This window comes from Sarcophilus harrisii, chromosome 4 (genome assembly GCF_902635505.1).
Source record: "Sarcophilus harrisii chromosome 4, mSarHar1.11, whole genome shotgun sequence".
Taxonomy (NCBI): Eukaryota; Metazoa; Chordata; class Mammalia; order Dasyuromorphia; family Dasyuridae; genus Sarcophilus; species Sarcophilus harrisii.
In genome coordinates, this window is record NC_045429.1 from 8,042,806 (window position 1) to 8,062,535 (window position 19,730).

General features: G+C 35.0%; 1 long non-coding RNA gene across 1 annotated transcript in view; it reads right to left on the reverse strand.

Annotated features, from left to right (window-relative positions):
* Window positions 1-2,148: 2,148 nt before the first annotated feature.
* LOC116423724 overlaps window positions 2,149-19,730 on the reverse strand; it is a 34,114-nt gene continuing 16,532 nt past the window's right edge. The window contains exon 4 of the long non-coding RNA XR_004234231.1: window positions 2,149-2,225. This is a non-coding gene — a long non-coding RNA (uncharacterized LOC116423724). The remainder of the gene's footprint in view (window positions 2,226-19,730) is intronic.

Consider the following 19,730-nt stretch of genomic DNA (forward strand, 5'->3'; position numbering starts at 1 on the left):
TGTACCAGATCTAAAATTATATTATAGAGCAGCAGTTACCAAAACTATTTGGTATTGGCTAAGGAATAGATTAGTTGATCAGTGGAATAGATTAGGTTCAAGGGATAAAACAGTCAACAAATATAGCAACCTAGTCTTTGACAAACCCAAAGATCCCAGCTTTTGGGATAAGAACTTACTGTTTGATAAAAATTGCTGGGAAAATTGGAAACTAATATGGCAGAAACTAGGCATTGATCCATACTTAACGCCGTACACCAAGATAAGGTCAAAATGGGTTCATGACCTAGGCATAAAGAATGAAATTATTAATAAATTAGAGGAACATAGGATAGTTTACCTCTCAGACCTGTGGAAGGGGAAGGTCTTTATGACCAAAGCAGAACTAGAGATCATTACTGATCACAAAATAGAAAATTTCGATTATACCAAACTGAAAAGTTTTTGTACAAACAAAACTAATGCAGACAAGATTAGAAGGGAAGCAATAAACTGGGAAAATATTTTTACAGTCAAAGGTTCTGATAAAGGCCTCATTTCCAAAATATATAGAGAATTAACTCTAATTTATAAAAAATCAAGCCATTCTCCAATTGAAAAATGGTCAAAGGATATGAACAGACAATTCTCAGATGAAGAAATTGAAACTATTTCTAGTCATATGAAAAGATGCTCCAAGTCATTATTAATCAGAGAAATGCAAATTAAGACAACTCTAAGATACCACTACACACCTGTCAGATTGGCTAAGATGACAGGAAAAAATAATGATGATTGTTGGAGGGGATGTGGGAAAACTGGGACATTGATGCATTGTTGGTGGAGTTGTGAACGAATCCAACCATTTTGGAGAGTAGTTTGGAACTATGCTCAAAAAGTTATCAAACTGTGCATACCCTTTGATCCAGCAGTGTTACTACTGGGATTATATCCCAAAGAGATTATAAAGAAGGGAAAGGGACCTGTATGTGCACGAATGTTTGTGGCAGCCCTTTTTGTAGTGGCTAGAAACTGGAAACTGAATGGATGTCCATCAGTTGGAGAATGGCTGAATAAATTGTGGTATATGAAAATTATGGAATATTACTGTTCTGTAAGAAATGACCAACAGGATGATTTCAGAAAGGCCTGGAGAGACTTACACGAACTGATGCTGAGTGAAATGAGCAGGACCAGGAGATCATTATATACTTCAACAACAATACTATATGATGACCAGTTCTGATGGACCAGGCCATCCTCAGCAACGAGATCAACCAAATCATTTCTAATGGAGCAGTAATGAACTGAACTAGCTATGCCCAGAAAAAGAACTCTGGGAGATGACTAAAAACCATTACATTGAATTCCCAATCCCTATATTTATGCACACCTGCATTTTTGATTTCCTTCACAAGCTAATTGTACAATATTTCAGAGTCTGATTCTTTTTGTACAGCAAAATAACGTTTTGGTCATGTATACTTATTGTGTATCTAATTTATATTTTAATATATTTAACATCTACTGGTCATCCTGCCATCTAGGGGAGGGGGTGGGGGGGTAAGAGGTGAAAAATTGGAACAAGAGGTTTGGCAATTGTTAATGCTGTAAAGTTACCCATGTATATATCCTGTAAATTAAAGGCTATTAAATTAAAAAAAAAATAAAAATTATGTCCGATATAAGGGACCACTGACTTGACTTGAGATGACATTTTTCACAATTCCACATTTAAGAGATGAGCCAAATGAAACAAGATAATTGTGCAAAGATTTTGTCTACTGAGCAGTGCCATGCAAATGGGAACTGTTTTGGAAGGATGTGAAAAACTGCTTTGGGGCAGATAGCAATTCTCCAAGGAGACTTTCACTAATTGGGTGCAGCCCAGGTGTGTGATCTCTCCAACCCCATTCAATGTGTCCTCCAGCTCAATCAGAAAAATAATGAGCTATTTAAGGCTTCTGCATTGTTAATACCTTGTGGGCCTAAATTTCTTTCTCCTCACATCTCAAAGGTGAGTTTTCCGAGCTTACCCTAGACCTCCTGCAGTGAGGCTTAAAATGAAGAAAGCAAATTAGTTGCTATGAATATTGAGCTAAAGAGACGGAGGGCACTGGAGAAATGGAAAGTGGTGTGGGGCAGTTACAGGAAGAAAAGGACTGAGGTCCAAATCTAGCCTTGGGCATTTATTACCTTTATGATGTTTGATGAATCATAACCTTCCTGTGCCTCAGTTTCTTCATCTATAAAAAGAAAGAAGAGGGCATTATAGAAGATGGTTTTTAAGGTTTCCTCTAGAGCCATGATTCTTCAGGGCAGGTCTTGGAATAGCCAAGATTTCTGCATTGCTTCAGAGACTAGTGCCTCTGGAAGGAGAGAATCACCATGAAGAAGTAGATTAGGTACTGGGTTTGGTATCTGGAACACACCTCTGACACTAATTGGAGGAGTTATCCTGGCCAAGTTACTTAACATTCCTCCAAGCCTTGATTTCCTCATTTGTAAAAGGAGAGCATTGGACTTGATTTTTCTAGAGTCCTTCTCAGATCTAAACCTAAGATCCCTGAGTCCCCTTTTACTTGGAACTTCAATTAGGATTTTCCACAGATGTCATTTAGACACCTCTGAGACTCAATAAGATCAGGCAGGCTTAACGCACCTGATCTGATGAAGTGGGAAAATTGACTTTTTGTTTTTTTCCATTTATCTCTTTTATGGAAACCCACAGCCTAAGTCTGACAAGAGAGAGGACAACACCTTTCCAAAATGAAGGTTCAAGCCAAAGGAGTCTGATGCAATGTTAAATGTATCTTTATTATACTTGCATAAACATTTGAATGGGTTCAGAGCTCTGCTGAGAAACAGCTGTTCCCCACTTCCTTCAACCCCACTCCTATGCTTGTGCTATTTTCCCACAAAATGCATTTTCACTAAAAATAAAATATTTAAGGGTTTTAAAATTCTTCCCCAAAATTGTCCAAATATTCATTTTGGAGAGATTAATAATAAAAATAACAGCTGGGAATCACCTACTATGTCAAAATTTGCAAAGTGGTTTACATTTTTCATCTTGTTCAGTCCTTGTAATAATCCAGTGAATAAGCTTCCATTATTATCCCATTTTTACAGATGAGGAAATGGAGTTCAGAGTGGATTGCTTAAAGGAACTCAACCATATTTAGCTCAGAAAAAGAAATCTCCAGATAGCATGATAGGTCTCTTCAATTATTTTGAAGAGCCTTTTTGCGGAAGATGGCACTTATTCTGTTTAGTCCCAGAAGCAGAACCAGGAGTAATGGGTTGCATTTGTAAAGATGCCAGTTCAGCCTCAATGTCAGGGAAAATGTTCTACCAATTCAAATTATCTCAGAGGAGATTGCCTGGAGACCTGGTGGGGATCCCTTTCCTTGGAAGTTTTCAAGAAGACATTCCCATGCTTGATTTGCTTATTAAAGTAAATATTTCTTTCTTACTTGGATCAAAGTGGCTGCTGAAGTCCCTTATCATTCTCAAGCTCTTTTGTTTGTTTGTTTGTTTTTAAATAAAGTTTTTTTTTCTAAGAATATGCAGAGTTTCCAGCATTCATCCTTGCAAAATCTTATTTTCCAATTTTTCTTTCTCCTTTCCTTCCATCCCTCCCCACAAGACAACAAGCAATACAATATGTTAAACATGTGCAATTGTTCTATACATATTTCCACAATTATCATGGTGCACAAGAAAAATCAGATCAAAAGGGGAAAAAAATGAGAAAGAAAACAAAATGCAAGCAAACAATAAAAAAGGTGAAAATACTATGTTGTGATCCACATTCAGTTCCCACAGTCCTCTGTCTGAGTGCAGATGGCTCTCTTCATCATAAGAGCATAAATTACCTTATTCTTGAAAAGAGCCACATCCATCAGAATTGGTCATTCTATAATCTTGTTGCCATGTACAATAGTCTCCTGGTTCTCCTCACTTCACTTAACTTCAATTCATGTCTCTCCAGGCCTCTCTGAAATCATCCTGCTGCTTTCAAATTGCTCTCCAGAGTTTCAAAGAGTTTCAAAGAGGAAAATTTTGATTTCTAAGAAAGAACCTTCTGCCTCTATTGAGATAGTCATATGTTTTTTTTTTTTTTGTTAGTTTGGCTATTGGAACGGCCAATTTTGCTAATGCTTTTCCTAATATTGAACCAGTCCTGCATTCCTGGTATGACTAGAACTTGGTCATGGTATATTATCTTGGTGATAACTTTCTGTAAAACTCTTTGGCTGCATTCCATAAATTTTGGTATGTTGTCTCATTGTCATTCTCTTAGATGAAATTATGGATTGTGTCTATGATTTGTTGTTTTATCCATCATTTTTTAGGATTAGATTATTTAGTTTCCAATTAATTTTTGGTCTATTTTCCCCTGGACCTATATAACATGTAATTTTTATTACGTCATAATCTGAAAAGGATACATTTACTATTTCTGCCTTTCTGCATTGAAGTTTTTATGCTCTAATACTTGTCAATTTTTGTGTAGATTCCATGAATCCCTGAAAAAAATGTATATTCTTTTCTATCTCCATTCAATTTTCTCCAAAGGTCTATCATACCTCACTTTTCTAAAATTATATTTACTTTCTTTACTTTTTTTCTTATTTATTTGTAATTTGATTTATCTAATTCTGAGAGAGCAAGGTTGAGATCCCCCATTAGTATAATTTTGCTGTCTGTTTCTTTTTGCAGCTCATAACTTCTCTAGGAATTTGGATGCTTGGAATCTTGAATGCACCACTTGGTGCATATATATTTAGTATTGATATTACTTAATTGTCTATGGTTCCCTTTAGCAAAATGGAGTTTCCTTCTATATTGCTTTTAATTAGGTTTATTTTTGCTTTTACTTGATCTGAGATAAGCATTGCTACCCCTGCTTTTTTATTTTTAACTTCATTTGAAGCCTAGTAGATTCCTCTGCAGCCTTTTACCTTTACTCTGTATGTATCATTCTGCTTTAAATGTGTTTCTTGTAAACAACAAATTGTAGAACTCTGGCTTTTATATGCTTCTGCTTTATGGGAGAATTCATCCCATTCACATTCTCAGTTAAAATGACTAACTCTGTATTTCCTGACTTCTAATTTCCCCCAAATTATACTTTTTTCTTTCCTTTTCCCCTTTCCCTCCTCCCCCGTGTTTTGCTTTTGATCACCACCTCCCTGAAATAGCCCTCTCCTTTTATAACTCCTCCCCTTTTCTTTTCCCTTTCTCCTTCTAATTCTGTTCTCCCTCACACTCAAGTTCTGTGGTTCCATGATTCTTCAATTGTGCATATAAGTTGCCCAGGATCATAAAAAAGTAAATATCTGAGACAGAATTCACCTTCAAGTCTTTATGACTCTAACCTTAGTATCCCATTCCTTTCCTGAGGTCATTCCCCAGTGCCTTCTTATTCCTTTTTCAAAAACAGTATTGATGATATATTGCATAGACATGAGGCATCTATATCCTGAAGCATAATTTCTACAAAATTTGCATTGTACTCATCAATCCCATCTTTGTATATATGCTTATTTCACCTGGAGAATATTTTGATTTCTTTGTGGTCATTCCTTACAGCACAATCAAATTACATCATATTCATATTTTGGCTAGCTCTTATTGTTAGGAAAGAGGCCAAATGTGCTGATTTTCAATATCCTCAAGATTTTGCTTTCTGGAGTCACCTAGAAAAAGGTTATTCCATTCTTTATATGACAACCCTTTAAAATATTTAACTATAACAATTATGAGTTCTATGAGTCTTCCCTTCTCTATAAATAAGACCACCAGTTCCTTCATGTGATCCTCGTATTATATGAATTCAATTCAATCAATCGAATACATATTAAGTTTCATGATCTGGGACTTGGGCACTGGGTATACAAAAGATCCTATCCCTTAGTCTGCTTATATTTTTCTAAGGCTAGGGGATCAATTAATATGCATACAAATGAGTAAAATACAATGTCAGGTGTGTGAAATTAAAGCAGTAGCCAAAGTGTCCTAGGAGGATTTGAGGAGAGCAAGAAAGTTAATGATTAGGGTGATCTGAGAAGGCTTTAGAAATGATACTGCATCTGAATTTAGTCTTAAAGAAAAAAAAATGATTTTGATAGTGAAAGAATGGATTCCTGGTAAGGGATGTGGTCTTGGTATATGGATGGATTTGGGAGATAACAAGCTAATTTTGAGAATCTATCTTCAAGCAATAGAAATAATAGAATTTGTTATGAAACTATTGTGAAACAGGGTGATTGGAAGGTTGGAGCCATATTGTAAAGAATCCAGTTTTTAAAATTTTTTTGGGGGGCTATACTACTACTGTGATATTTTGGTGTTTTTATTTTTAAACATTTAATTTTTTCTGGTTATACATGTATATTAACTTTAAATATACATTTCTTTATGAATTTTGTTGAGAGCTAAAAATCAGAACAAAAGGGAAAAAACACAAGAAAGAAAAAAATACAGAAAAAAGTGAATATAGTTTGTGTAGATTTATATTAATTTTCCATGGTTCTTTTTCTAGGTGCAAATGGTCTTTTTCTATCCGATGTTTATTGGGATTGTCTTTAATCATTGAATCATTGAGAACCAAGTCTTTCAAACTTGATCATCTTACAATCTTGCTGTTACAGTACATACTGTATTTTTGGTTCTGCTTATTTCACTCAGTATCAGTTCATGTAAATCTTTCTAGGCCTTTCTAAAATCAGCTTGTTCATTATTTTTTAAAATAGAATAATGATATTCCATTACCTCCTTATACCACAAGTTATTCAGCCATTCCCCAATTGATGGGAATCTACTCATTTTCCTATTTTTTGCTACCACAAAAAGAGTCACTACAGACATTTTTACACATATGAGTCTTCTTCCTTCCTCTATAATTTTCTTGGAATGCAAACCCAGTAGAGGCACTGCTGGGTCAAAGGGTATGCACAGTTTGATAACTTTTTGAACATAGTTCCAAATTGCCCTCCAGAATGGTTGGATCAGTTCACAATTATAAATTTTTTTTTGGCAGTTTGATTGGTATAGCTCTGAATAAGTAGACCAATTTAGGTAGAATTGCTATTTTTATTTTATTAACTTGGCCTACTCATGAGCAATTGCCAATTTTCCAATTGTTTAGATCTGACTTTATTTGTGAGAGGTTTTTTGGTAATTGTGTTTCCTGGGTTTGTCTTGGCAGGTAGATGCCTAAATATTTTATTTTGTTTACAGTTTTTAAAATGGAATTTCTCTTTCTATCTCTTGCTGCTGGGCTTTATCAGTAATATATAGAAATATTGATGATTTTTGTTTGTTTTACATCCTGCAACCTTGCTAAAGCTGTTTCCAGTAGATTTTTGGATGATTTTCTAGGATTCTCTGAGTATATATCACCTGCAAAGAATGATAGTTTTATCTCTTCATTTCCTATTCTGATTCCTTTAATTTATTTTTCTTTTCTTATTGCTAAAGCCAATATTTTAGTGTGATATTGACTAACAGTGGTGTTTCTTCCTCTGACTGATTTAGGTGTCAGTACCATATTTGTGTTATAGAAGGAATTTGGCAGTAATCCCTTTTTTGCCTATTTTTCCAAATATTTCGCATAGTATTGAAATTAATTGTTCTTTAAATGTTTCATAGAATTCACTTGTAAATCCATTAAGCCTTGCATATTTTTTCTTAGGGACTTCACTGAAGGCTTTCCCAATTTCTTTTCTTAGAATGGGCCTATTTAAGTAATTTATTTCTTTTTCTGTTAATCTGGACAATTCACAATTTTATAAATATTAATCCATTTCAACTAGATTATCAGACTTGCTGGCATACAATTGAGCAAAACAGCTCCTAATTATTGCTTGAATTTCATTTTCATTGATGGCAAGTTCACCCTTTTCATTTTTGATGCTGTATGATGCATTTTTCCTTTTTCTAATCAAATTAATCACAGATTAATCTTTTTGTTGTTTTATTCATACAATCAACTCTTAGTTTTATTAGTTAGAGCAATACTTTTCTTAATTCAATTTTATTAATGTCTCCTTTGAGTTTCAGAATTTCTAATTGGTATTTAATTGGGGGAAGTTTAATTTGTTATCTTTCTTGTTATTTTAGTTACATGTCCAATTCATTGATCTCCTCTTTCTATATTTTATTCCTGTAACTATTTAGAGATATACAATTTTTCCTAATAACTTCTTTGGCTGCATCCTATAGATTTTAGTATATTGTTTCATTATTGTCATTCTTTTACATGAAATTATGTACTTTTTTATTTGTTTTTTTTGACCCATTTTTCTTTAGAATTAGATTATTTAATTCCCAAATGGCTTTTAGTCTACCTTTCCCTGACTTTTATTGAATGTAATTTTTATTGCATTGTGGTCTGAAAAGGAGTCATTTAGTATGTCTGCCTTTCTGAATTTAATTGTGAGGTTTTTATGTTGTAACAAATGGTCAATTTTTGTGTAGGTGCTATGTACTTCCAAGAAGAAGGAACATTCATTTCTGTCCTTAATCAATTTTCTTGAGAGGTCTATCATGTCTAGGTTTTCTAGGATTCTATTAACCTCCCTAGTTTCTTTCTTGTTTACTTTGTGGGTAGGTTTGTCTGATTCTGAGAGAGGAAGGATGAGGTCACCCACTAGTATAGTTTTACTGTCTATTTATTCCTGTAATGGGCTTAAAATCTTTTCCAGGAATTTGGCTGCTCTACCATTTGGTGCATACTCTTTAGTATTGTTATTACTTCATTGTTTACAATATCTTTTATCATGATGTACTTTCCTCCATTATCACTTTTAATTAGATCGATTTTTACTTTTGCTTTGATCAGAATTGCTACCCCTATTTTTTTCTTCAACTAATGCATAATAAATTCTGCTCCAGGCTTTTATCTTTACTCTATATCCTCTGTTTCAAATGTGTTTCTTGTAAACACTATCTTGTACGATTCTGTTTTTGTTTTTGTTTTTGTTTTGTTTTTTAATTTAGTCTATTTTTTTCCTGTTTATGGGAGAATTCATCCCATTTACATTCATAGTTATGTTTATCAGTTCTGTATTTCCCTCCATCCTATTTTCTCCCCAGTATATACTTTTGTTTTCTCTTTCCACCCTATCCTTCCTTGGCAAGTGTTTATAATCCATCTTACTCACTATCTGCCCTATCTTCTATCACCTCTCCTCTTTTTCATACCTCTTTTTCCTAGTATTTCTATTCTCCCTTCTATCCAGACCTTCCTTTTTTCCCTCTTTCTCCTCCTAATTCTTTATAGGGTAAGATAAATTTCTATATTCAATTGAATGACTAAGTTATTTGCTCTTTGAGCCAAAAAGGATGAGATCAAACTTCAGACAATACTCATCCCCCTTCCTTCTTTCCCTCTAATGTAATAGGTCATTTGTGCATCTTCATGTGATCTGATTTGTCCCCATTTCCTCTCCATTAATACAATTCTTTCCCCACCTTTTAATGTCTTTTTCCTCTTCATGTAATACAATTATTTTCCCACTCTTTCATATCTTTTTCTTTGATATCATCATATCAGTATCCATTTGCAACCACATCTTCTGCCATGTGATGCCCTCCTCTAACTGCCCCAATAAGAGATACAGTTCTCAAGAGTTAAAGATATAATTTGCCCATTTAGGGCTGTAAATAGTTTAACCTTTAAATAACATATATTTTCCCCTATTTACCTTTCTATGCTTTTTTGAGTTGTTTATTTGAAAATCAAATTTTCTGTTTAGTTCTACATTGAAGATCCATCTCCTCCCTTGAAAAATGATGCTCATTCTAGGTGGGTAATTAATTCTTGGTTATAACCTCATGTTCTTTACCTTCCAGATTAGAGTGTTCCAGATCCTCCAATCCTTTATTCTATATGTTGCCAGATTCTGAGTAATTCTGATTGCTCTCCTTGATACTTCAATTGTTTTTATCTGGAGGCTTACAATATTTTTTTCCTTGAGATTTTAGTTTCTGAATTTTGAAGCAATGTTCTTTGGAGTTTTCCTTATGGAATCTCTTTCTGTAGGTGATTAATGGATTTTTTCAATGACTATTTCCCCCTCTGTTTTTAGTGTATCAAGGGCAATTTTCCTTGAAGTTCTCTTGAAAAATATTATCCAGGATCTTCTTTTTTGTCATGGTCTTTGGCTAGACCAATGATTTTAAAATTGTCTTTCCTTGATCTATTTCCTAGGTTGGCTGTTTTTGTAATGAGGTATTTTTTATTTTCTTCCATTTTTTTCAGTCTTTAATTTGTTTGACTTATTCTTTTATTTTTCAAGGTGTTGTTTTCTTCAGTGGGTCCCATTCCCTTCTTTAAAATTTCTTTGGGATATAAGCCCAGTAGTAATACTGCTGGATCAAAGGGTATGCAAAGTTTGATAACTTTTTGGGCGTAATTCCAGATTGCTCTCCAGAATGATTGGATTTGTTCACAACTCCACCAACAATGCATAAGTGTCCCAGTTTTTCCGCATTCCCTACAATGTTCATCATTATCTTTTCCTGTCATCGTAGCCAATCTGAGAGGTATGTAGTGGTATCTCAGAGTTGTCTTAATTTGCATTTCTCTGATCAACAGTGATTTGGAAGACCCTGTCATATAAGTAAAAATAGTTTCAATTTCATCATCTGAAAATTGTCTGTTCATATTCTTTGACCATTATCAATTGGAGAATGGCTTGATTTCTTATAAATTAGTATCAATTTTCTATATATTTTGGAAATGAGGACTTTATCAGAATGTTTAACTGTAAAGATGTTTTTCCCAGTTTATTGCTTCCCTTCTAATCTTGTTTGCATTACTTTTGTTTGTACAAAAGCTTTTTAATTTGATATAATCAAAATTTTCTATTTTGTGATTAATAATGATCTCTACTTCTTCTTTGGTCATAACTTCCTTCCTCCTCCACAAGGCTGAGAGGTAAACTATCCTATGTTCTTTTAATTTATTTATAATCTCATTTTTTATGCCTAAATCATGGACCCATTTTGATCTTATCTTGGTGTATGGTGTTAAGTGTGGGTTAATGCCTAGTTTCTTCCATACTAATTTCTAGTTTTCCCAGCAGTTTTTGTCAAATAGTGAATTCTTATCCCAAAAGCTGGGGTCTTTGAGTTTGTCAAACACTAGATTGCTATAGTTATTTATTATTTTGTCCTGTGAACTTAAGCTATTCCACTGATCAACTAATCTATTTCTTAGCCAATACCAAATGGTTTTGGTGACTGCTGCTTTATAATATAATTTTAGATCATTTGATGAGTTTTTTTTTTTTTTTTTAAGCATCAAGTCTATGGGTAAAAAACCCTCAAAACTTTTATCTTCAAATTTTCAAGGAGAAAAATAAGTACATAGAGAAAATGTACATAATGAAAGAAAGGGAGAAAAGTCAACTTAAATTGTTATAACATTCTAATAGTTGGAGAAGACTAAGTCTCCTTTCCCTATTAAATATAATAAGTTAAGCAGTCAGATATCATTGAATGCCTATCCAACAGAAATATTTTTTGGTCTTTGTGAGTTTCAGTTGTGGCAAGTCACTGATACACTGAGATCTATTAAAGTTCATTTTAATAATAAGTATAAATGTATATATACATATATACATTTATGTATATCTGTTTATACATAAATATACTCACATATAGACAGGGTATACCCAAAATCTTATAGTTTTAAACTTTAATAACTGAGAGGCTTAAAACTGTACTAAGACTTGAGATATCTTGGATATATATATACACACACACAAATACACACTCATATATACATACATATATACATACCTATATACATATACATACTATATATATATATATATATATATACAAACACACACATATATATGGAGAGAGAGAAAAAGAGAGAAATCTCTATCTATCTATCTATCTATAATCTATGTCTCTCTATATATCCTAAGTATGGAGACATGCGTCATGATTAGCATAGATGTCAAGAGAGTGATTTCTTGTTTTCAACCACAGATATAGGAAGACAATCATAACTGTCATAGAGCTACATGGGGAAAGGACCTAAGAGATGGAATTCAAACACTCTATTTTACACATGAGCCTACTGAGGCTCATAGTTCATGACTGTTAAAGGTCTTATGGGTAGCATTTAACAAAGACATAATTAACTCAGGCTTCCTGACCCTACGAACAATGCTCTTTTCATGACCCTATTCTGCCCTATTGTCTACTTTAAGAGTTTCAATCTGTGTCACTGGAGGGATTTCCCATGATGATAAAACTTTACAATTCTTCCTAATTCAATTAAGAGAATGTGACCAACTATAATAACTGAGTTACCAGGTGGTTTAAGAATCGTTCTTTCCACGATTTTTTTAATAGAGTTTGACCAGGCTGGTGATTACTCTCTGACCACCATGTACCACCACATCCCCAAATGAAAGACATATGACCAATGCCTGGTTTGATGTAGGCAGCTGAGTGGTGCAATGGAGAGTTGGCTGGACCTGGATTCAGGAAGATCTGAATTCAAATTCAGCCTCAGGCATTTGCCAAGCTGTCAGATCCTGGACAAGGATAAGTATTTTATGCCTGGTTCAGTTTTCTCATCAGTAAAAAAGAGATAAGACTAATAGTTACTTCCCAAGAATTGAGTTAACATTTGTAAAGTGCTTTGTAAACCTGAAAGCACCCTATAAAATTATTATTAGTAGTACTAGCTGTGTGACCCTGGTTAAGTCACTTAACCTATCTCAACCTTAGTTTCTTCATCTATAAAATGCGGATAATAATACCACTGAACTCAAAGGTTGTTGCGAAGATAAATGATATTATGTTTTAGAGTGCCTGCAAATCCTAACAGTGCTATGTGAATGCTAGGTATTATTATAATTGTTAGCATTAATTTCTTACACATATGGGATAGGAGACTTTTAACAGAGATATCTGATTTAAAATAAAATGCAATAATCATGAAGGTGACATAATGAGCACATGGAGAGCATTTGATTTGGAGGTCAAAAGACCTGAGTTCAAACCTGGCCTTTCACCCCTCTCAGCCTTCTTTCTTCACCTATAAAATGAAATTAATAATAGCATCTGACTCACAAATTGTTGTAAAGGGTATCATATTTTTAAGGCACTTAGCCTGGTTCATCATATGTACTATACAAATGGGAGCTTTTATAATTATTATTAAATCACATCTCCTTTATTTACCATTGGTATCACAATCCAATCTTTGGATCTTTGAAACTGTAAATATAGCAGCTGCTAAGATACCATTGAATATTTATAATTACTATTAATCTTCTCACGAAGGAATATGTTGATTGCCAATCTGAATGGCTCTTTAAGAGTTGTTGTTTTGTTTTGTTTTGCTTTTTGTTTTGGTGGAAGAGGGATCAACTTTGGAGATCAAATGACCTGAGTAATCTTGGATAAGTTGTTTCATGTGTCGGGATTTCGGTTTCTTCATCTGTAAAATAGTTGAACTAGTATGGAAGCAGGAATTCTTAATATGGAATCCAGGGATTTGTTTTCTTAAAAATATGTTCTTTTGATGAATTTATCTCCAGAAAGTTGGTTTCCTTTATATTGCTTTGTATTTTGTTTTATGTACTTAAACACCCTGATTGGGCAAAGGAGTTCATCTGTAAGCCTCAGCAATTCCCAAAGGATGCAGAACACAGCAAAGGCTAAGAGCTGAAGGATCTCAAAGACCTCCTTCTACTCCATAAATACAATCCCAAGGTCCTAAAATATTCTTGGCTTTCCTATTATGAAGAGGTTCCCTTCACAGAAGCATGGAGGTGGAATGAGTGGGAGAATGGATGTAAGAGTGGGAGGGAGAGGTGATGTATGGGAGAGAGGACTGTTTAGGAACCTCCTGGTTCAACACTGATTCCTCACAAGTCATTGGAACTAGATTGAAGGAGGCACTTTTTGGTTAGTGAATAGAGGTCAGATTCCTCTCATTACAAATGGACTCCTCTCTCTGGAAGAAAGAATGCCTTTTGATTCTTCTCTTGGAAGAAAAGCAGGGGGTTACTGGATCAGAATGTTGTATACACTGTCAGATTTACTCCTTGTGCTTACTGCTTTCCTTTCTTAAAAAGTAACATTCAATCCTTGGAGAAAGTATGGGCATCTGGTAATGATTATGATATAAAAATATAATAATACATATTTACAAATAGCTGACATTTAAATAGCACCTTAGAGTTTGCAAAATACTTTACACACATTATTTCTATGTTGACATCACTTTGTGAGGAGTGCATTACAAGATTTATTATCCTCATTTTAGAGATGGAAAAATTGAGGCACAATAAGATAAAGTTGATTTAGTGATCACACACTTAATGCTACAGGTTACTTTGGAATCTATGACTCAGAGCTCCAAGAAACATGACATTGTACTTCCCTCCCTTCTTTGCAGAGACGCTGCTATATGGGAGGGGGCAGTACATATCATGTTGGACTTGGTTCAGATGCTGGGTTATCTTAATGGACTTTTCTGTCTTTCTGAATTTTTTGTTATAAAGGATGACTTATTGAAAGGGGGCAAGGAAGGGTTACATTAGGAAATGAAGGTGATTTTAAAGCAAAAAAAAATCAATAATTATTTTTTAGGGGGAAAAAAAAAACTTATTTCTATCCATTGTGCCAGGTTACTTCTAATGGACCTCTGAGCACTGGGAGAGCATTTGATCAATACCTTTTAAAAATCCCAAAATGATAATGAATAAAGCTAGCAACAAAATAGATTATAGAAAGAGCAGATTGATTTGAGTCATGGAAACAGTTCTTTGTTTCTGTCTTGGAATCCAAGGCCTTCTCTAAGTGCTTCTTCCACTGTGGATCAATTTTTCTACCTTTCTCAATATAAATTGGAGATCACGATAATAGTAGTCCCAAGGTTCCCAGGAGGATTATGTTCAGAGCTTTGCTATTTTAAAAACACTTTATTAGCACCAAGGAAACCTGTACTGAGAATAGAAACAGAACATCAACCTAACCTCTCTATAATAATCCATGATGAAGGATGTGTATTATAAACAAATGAAATACTAGTTTTGTAATCAAAAGGAAACTACATTTTATGAGAAAATAGACCCACACAAATCATTGTGCAGAGAAAAATACCATTTTCCTTTTTTGCACCATCTCAGGATTTCATCTATGCCCAGTTATTAGAAGTGGGAAATAATGTCTTTCTGTGGCTATCTGGTAGGGCCACTGAAAGTGACTGAAAGTGGCTGTAATCCACTGTAATCATAGTGGATTACAAGCTGAACAGGGACCCACATCCTATCAATCAATTCATAAACATTTATTAAGTACCTACTATGTGTGAGTAATGGACTAGAGTAAGGAGAGACTGAGCAGGTAAATCCCCCTAGTAACTATGCTAAACTCTGGAGATTAAACAAAAAAAAGCAAAATATAGATCTTGCTCTCAAGGAACTTACCATCTAATTGGGGAGACAATGTACAAGCAAACAGGTACAAACTACTGGACGAATAGGAAATAATTAACAGAGAGAAGGGACAGGAAGTAAGAGAATCTGGAGAAGGTTTTCTGTAGAAGGTGGGATTTAGCTGGATTTGACCTTTTCCCTGGGAAGACAGTAGGCAGCATTTAGGAGGGAGAGCATTTTAGGAATGGGAGACAGCCAGAGAAAATACCTGGAACCAAGAAATGGAGTGTCTTCTTGTAGAATTCCAGGAGACCATTGTCACTAGATCAAAAACTTTGTGTCAGGGAGTAGGTGTAAAAAAATGGAAAGGGGAAAGTGGGGAGGTTATGAAGGGTTTCAAATGCCAACTTTTTGTATTTGCTTCTGGAGGCAAGAGGGAGTCAATAGAGTTTATCAAGTAGGGATCGTGGTGGAAGAAATATGATCAGACGAGTGATATAGAAAAATCACTTCAATGACTCATGGAAGGACTAGAGTAAAGAGAGATTGAGGCAGATAAACCTCCCTAGAAACTACTGCAGTTATCCATATATAAGGTGCCTGATGATCTATGCCAGAGATATCGTCTGCATAATGTCAGAGGAGACAAGGGGCATATTGAGGTGAAATCTCTAGCAATGGCAACAATTTAGATCTGGGTCTATAGGAGAGAGATATTGAAGAGTCCAGAAAGACTCTGAGGTACGGGGGTGATGGTACTGGGGTGATGGTGGTATCCTCTACTATAACAGGGAAAGTATATGTAAGGAAGAGTGTTTATGGGGAAAGATGAGTTCCATTTTGGACATGTTGACTTTAAGTTGATGAGGTCACTAAGTGAAGTAGTACAGAAGTAGGATATACTGGGAAGCTAGGTGGCACAATGGATAGAGTACTAACTTTGGAGTCAAGAGGACCTGAATTCAAATCTAGCCTCAGAGACTTCCTACCTATGTGACCCTGGGCAGGTTATTTAACCCCATTTGCTTTTGTTTCCTTATTTGTAAAGTCAATACTTAAATTAATTCAAGCTATTCACTGGAAGTTCAAATACTGAAGCTGAAGCTTAAGTCCTTTGGCTACATAATGACAAGACAGGATTCATAGAAAAGATCCTTATATTTGAGAAAGGTTGAAGGCAAAAGGGAAAAAAAGGCAGAGGATGGGATGGATAAATGGTGTCATAGAAACAATGAACATGAACTTGAACAGGCTTTAAGAGATCATAGAAAACCAAAGGTACTGGTCCACAAAGAATTGGATATGACTGGGCAATTCAACAAAAACAACAGCAAAACAAATAAAATAAAAAAGTAGGAACTTAATAGCATTTTCCCCAATTACACATAAAGATAGTTTTCAACATTAATTTTTGTTTGTCCCCCCCCCCCCAGACAGCAAGCAATCTGCCATAGGTTATTACGTGAACTAGATTTCCATATTTGTCATGTTGTTAAAGAAGAATCAGAACAAAAGGAAAAACCTTGAGAAAGAAAACAACAACAGCAACAAAAAGTGAAAACAGTATGCATTTGGTCACCATAATTCTGTCTCCATCACAAATCTATTGGACTTGTCTTGAATCATTTATATTGCTTAGTAAAATATATCATAATTGATCATCACCCAATATTGCTGCTACTGTATACAGTATCCTCATGGTACTATTAATCTCACTAAGCATCAGTTCATGTAAGTCTTTCCAGATATTTTCTATTACATTCATATAGCACAGCTTATGTAGCCATTCTCCAGTTGATGGTCATCCCTTCAATTTCCAATTCCTTACCATGAAAAGAGCTATTACAAATATTTTTGTATATATTGGTCCTTTTCTATTATTTTTTATGATCTCTTTGGAACACAGAGCAGTAATGCTAGGCCAAAGGAAACACATAGTTTAAAAGCCCTTTAGGCATAGTTCCAAATTGTGCTGCAGAATAGCTGGGTTAGTTCACAACTCTACCAACAATGTATTGGTGTCCCACTTTTCCCACATCCCCTCCAACGTTCATCATTATCTTTTCCTGTCATCTTAGCCAATCTGAGAGGTACGTCAGGTAGTGCTACCTCAGAGTTGTCTTAATTTATATTTTTCTAATGAATAATGATTTATTTTTTTCATATGCCTTTAGATAGTTTTGCTTTCTTTGTCTGAAAGCCTGCTTGTTCATCTGTTTTGACCATTTATCAATTGGGGAATGACTTGTATTCTTATAAATAACAGCAAACTTTCTTAATCTCCTCTGATGCTACTTGTGTGACTTTGGGCAACTCAGTTAGTAAATTTAGACCTCAATTTTTTCATCTATTAAGCGAACAGGTGTGAACATGGCTACTGATATCCCTTTTAGTTCTTGGAAACTATCTTCAGGCCATGTAACAAAGGAGAATTTAAAAAAGGGATGGCCGTCATTATCACACAATCACATGACGAGTATTTCTTGAGTGCCCATCATGTGCCAGGTACTGTGTGAGTTTCAGGGAATACAAATACAAAGAAAAGAAGAATTACTACACTAAATGAACTCATATTTGAATTAAGTGAGGAAAAAAAATACTTGGTCAGTGGTTGTCTTTGTACTTGAAGAGGGCCAAAATGACATGACTATATTTGAGTTGCGTTACAGTGTGTCCGACTGGGGCTGATCAGACCAAGAGGAATACTCTGCCAGAGGTTGGATACAAATAGCCCTTATGAACGTTTGGGATAGCTTCTTTAATTTTGCATATCTTATATTTTGAGGGCTAATTCATAGAGCACAGCACCTTCTCTGTTAAGAACACCCCGTGCTGGGTGCTCTTTGCTAGTGTCTCCCATGTCATAAATTGATTCTAAAGTTCTCAAGAGAGACCTTGGGAATAGCTAGATGATACTTTTATACATTCTTGAGGGCAGGGGTCCTTTTTTGCTTTTCTTTGTCTATTTTTTTAGCACTTGACACAATGCCTGATACAAGTAGGAACTTAATACATTTTTAATTATAGATAATCTAAAAAAAAATACAGACAACAAAATATACCAACATTTTCTAAGGTCCTTTTGTATGGAGAAAAGTATAAGGGATACATTTTAGATGAGTCCTGGTACCTTCCTTCAGGTAGCTTCTAGTCTAGAACAGGATAAGACACTGGCCCAGAGAAGTAACAAAATAAGTCATGTTGCAGGCATTAGGGAATTATAAAATAGAGCTCCCCAGAGGGGCTCAGGGTCATAAGTGTCCTGGGAGAGGTAGATATAAAATAGGGAAGGAAATAGGACATTAGTATGTTATAATCATCATTTCTCTTTTGAAGTGGTCAACAATGGGTCCTTCCTTTGGCAATCTGCTGCTCACATTGTACCTAATCCTACAGATTTCCACCATTGCTTGTAGTCCAGGCTTCTGGGTCAAGCACGGCAAATTCCTTTTTCCTTTAATATTTAAACATGGCTATCATGTTCCCTGCAATTGTTCTTCTCAGTTGGCCAAATGTAGTTCTTTTTTGGTTTGGTTTTTTGCTTGTTTGTTTTGCTGAGGCAATTGTGGCTAAGTAACTTGCCCAGAGCCACACAGCCAGGAAGTGTTAAGTGCCTGAGGGCAGATTTGAACTCAGATCCTCCTGACTTCAGGGCTGGTGCTCTATCTACAGCACCACCGAACTGCCTCTAAATGTAGTTATTTTAAAGAATCCTCGTAGGGCACATTCTTCTACATTGAAAACTTCTATCCTGCATCCTTCTGGCTCGACTTGGGTTGTGTCCATTTTGAATTTCATAGGCCCACATTTCATTTGCCCTCCACATTGCTTTCTGGCTATTTTCTCACCATCCAATAGATTCATCTCTATCACATTATTCTTCCCTAGGCACTACTCCCCAGAGGTCTTGTCTTTCACGTTGGAAGGCAAGTTCCCTGACAGTATAGCTTTCTATTCAAGGCACTTCCATTTTGAGTCTTCCCAGATCTTAGAACAGTCTCAGTTCATAGCAAGAGTTTAAGAATGTTTGTTTATTCATCTATCTTCTCCTGTTCTCTCCCCATAATAATTTCCATAGTCTGTCTGGCCACATTATAACTAGTTTATAACTTTCCTAAGAACTGGTGCCTAAAACTTAATCCAATATAGTAGATGGGAACTGACCAAGGGAGAGTGTTAAAGCTCTTAAAAATGGATTTAGAGTAAAAGGGGGGAAATCCTTACTCTCAGGAAATCACACGCATATAGTCCAAGAGAACCTCAAAAATCCCTTTTTGCTAAGTAGGTGCAAAGTTAATATATTTTATATTATTTATATATTTTTTA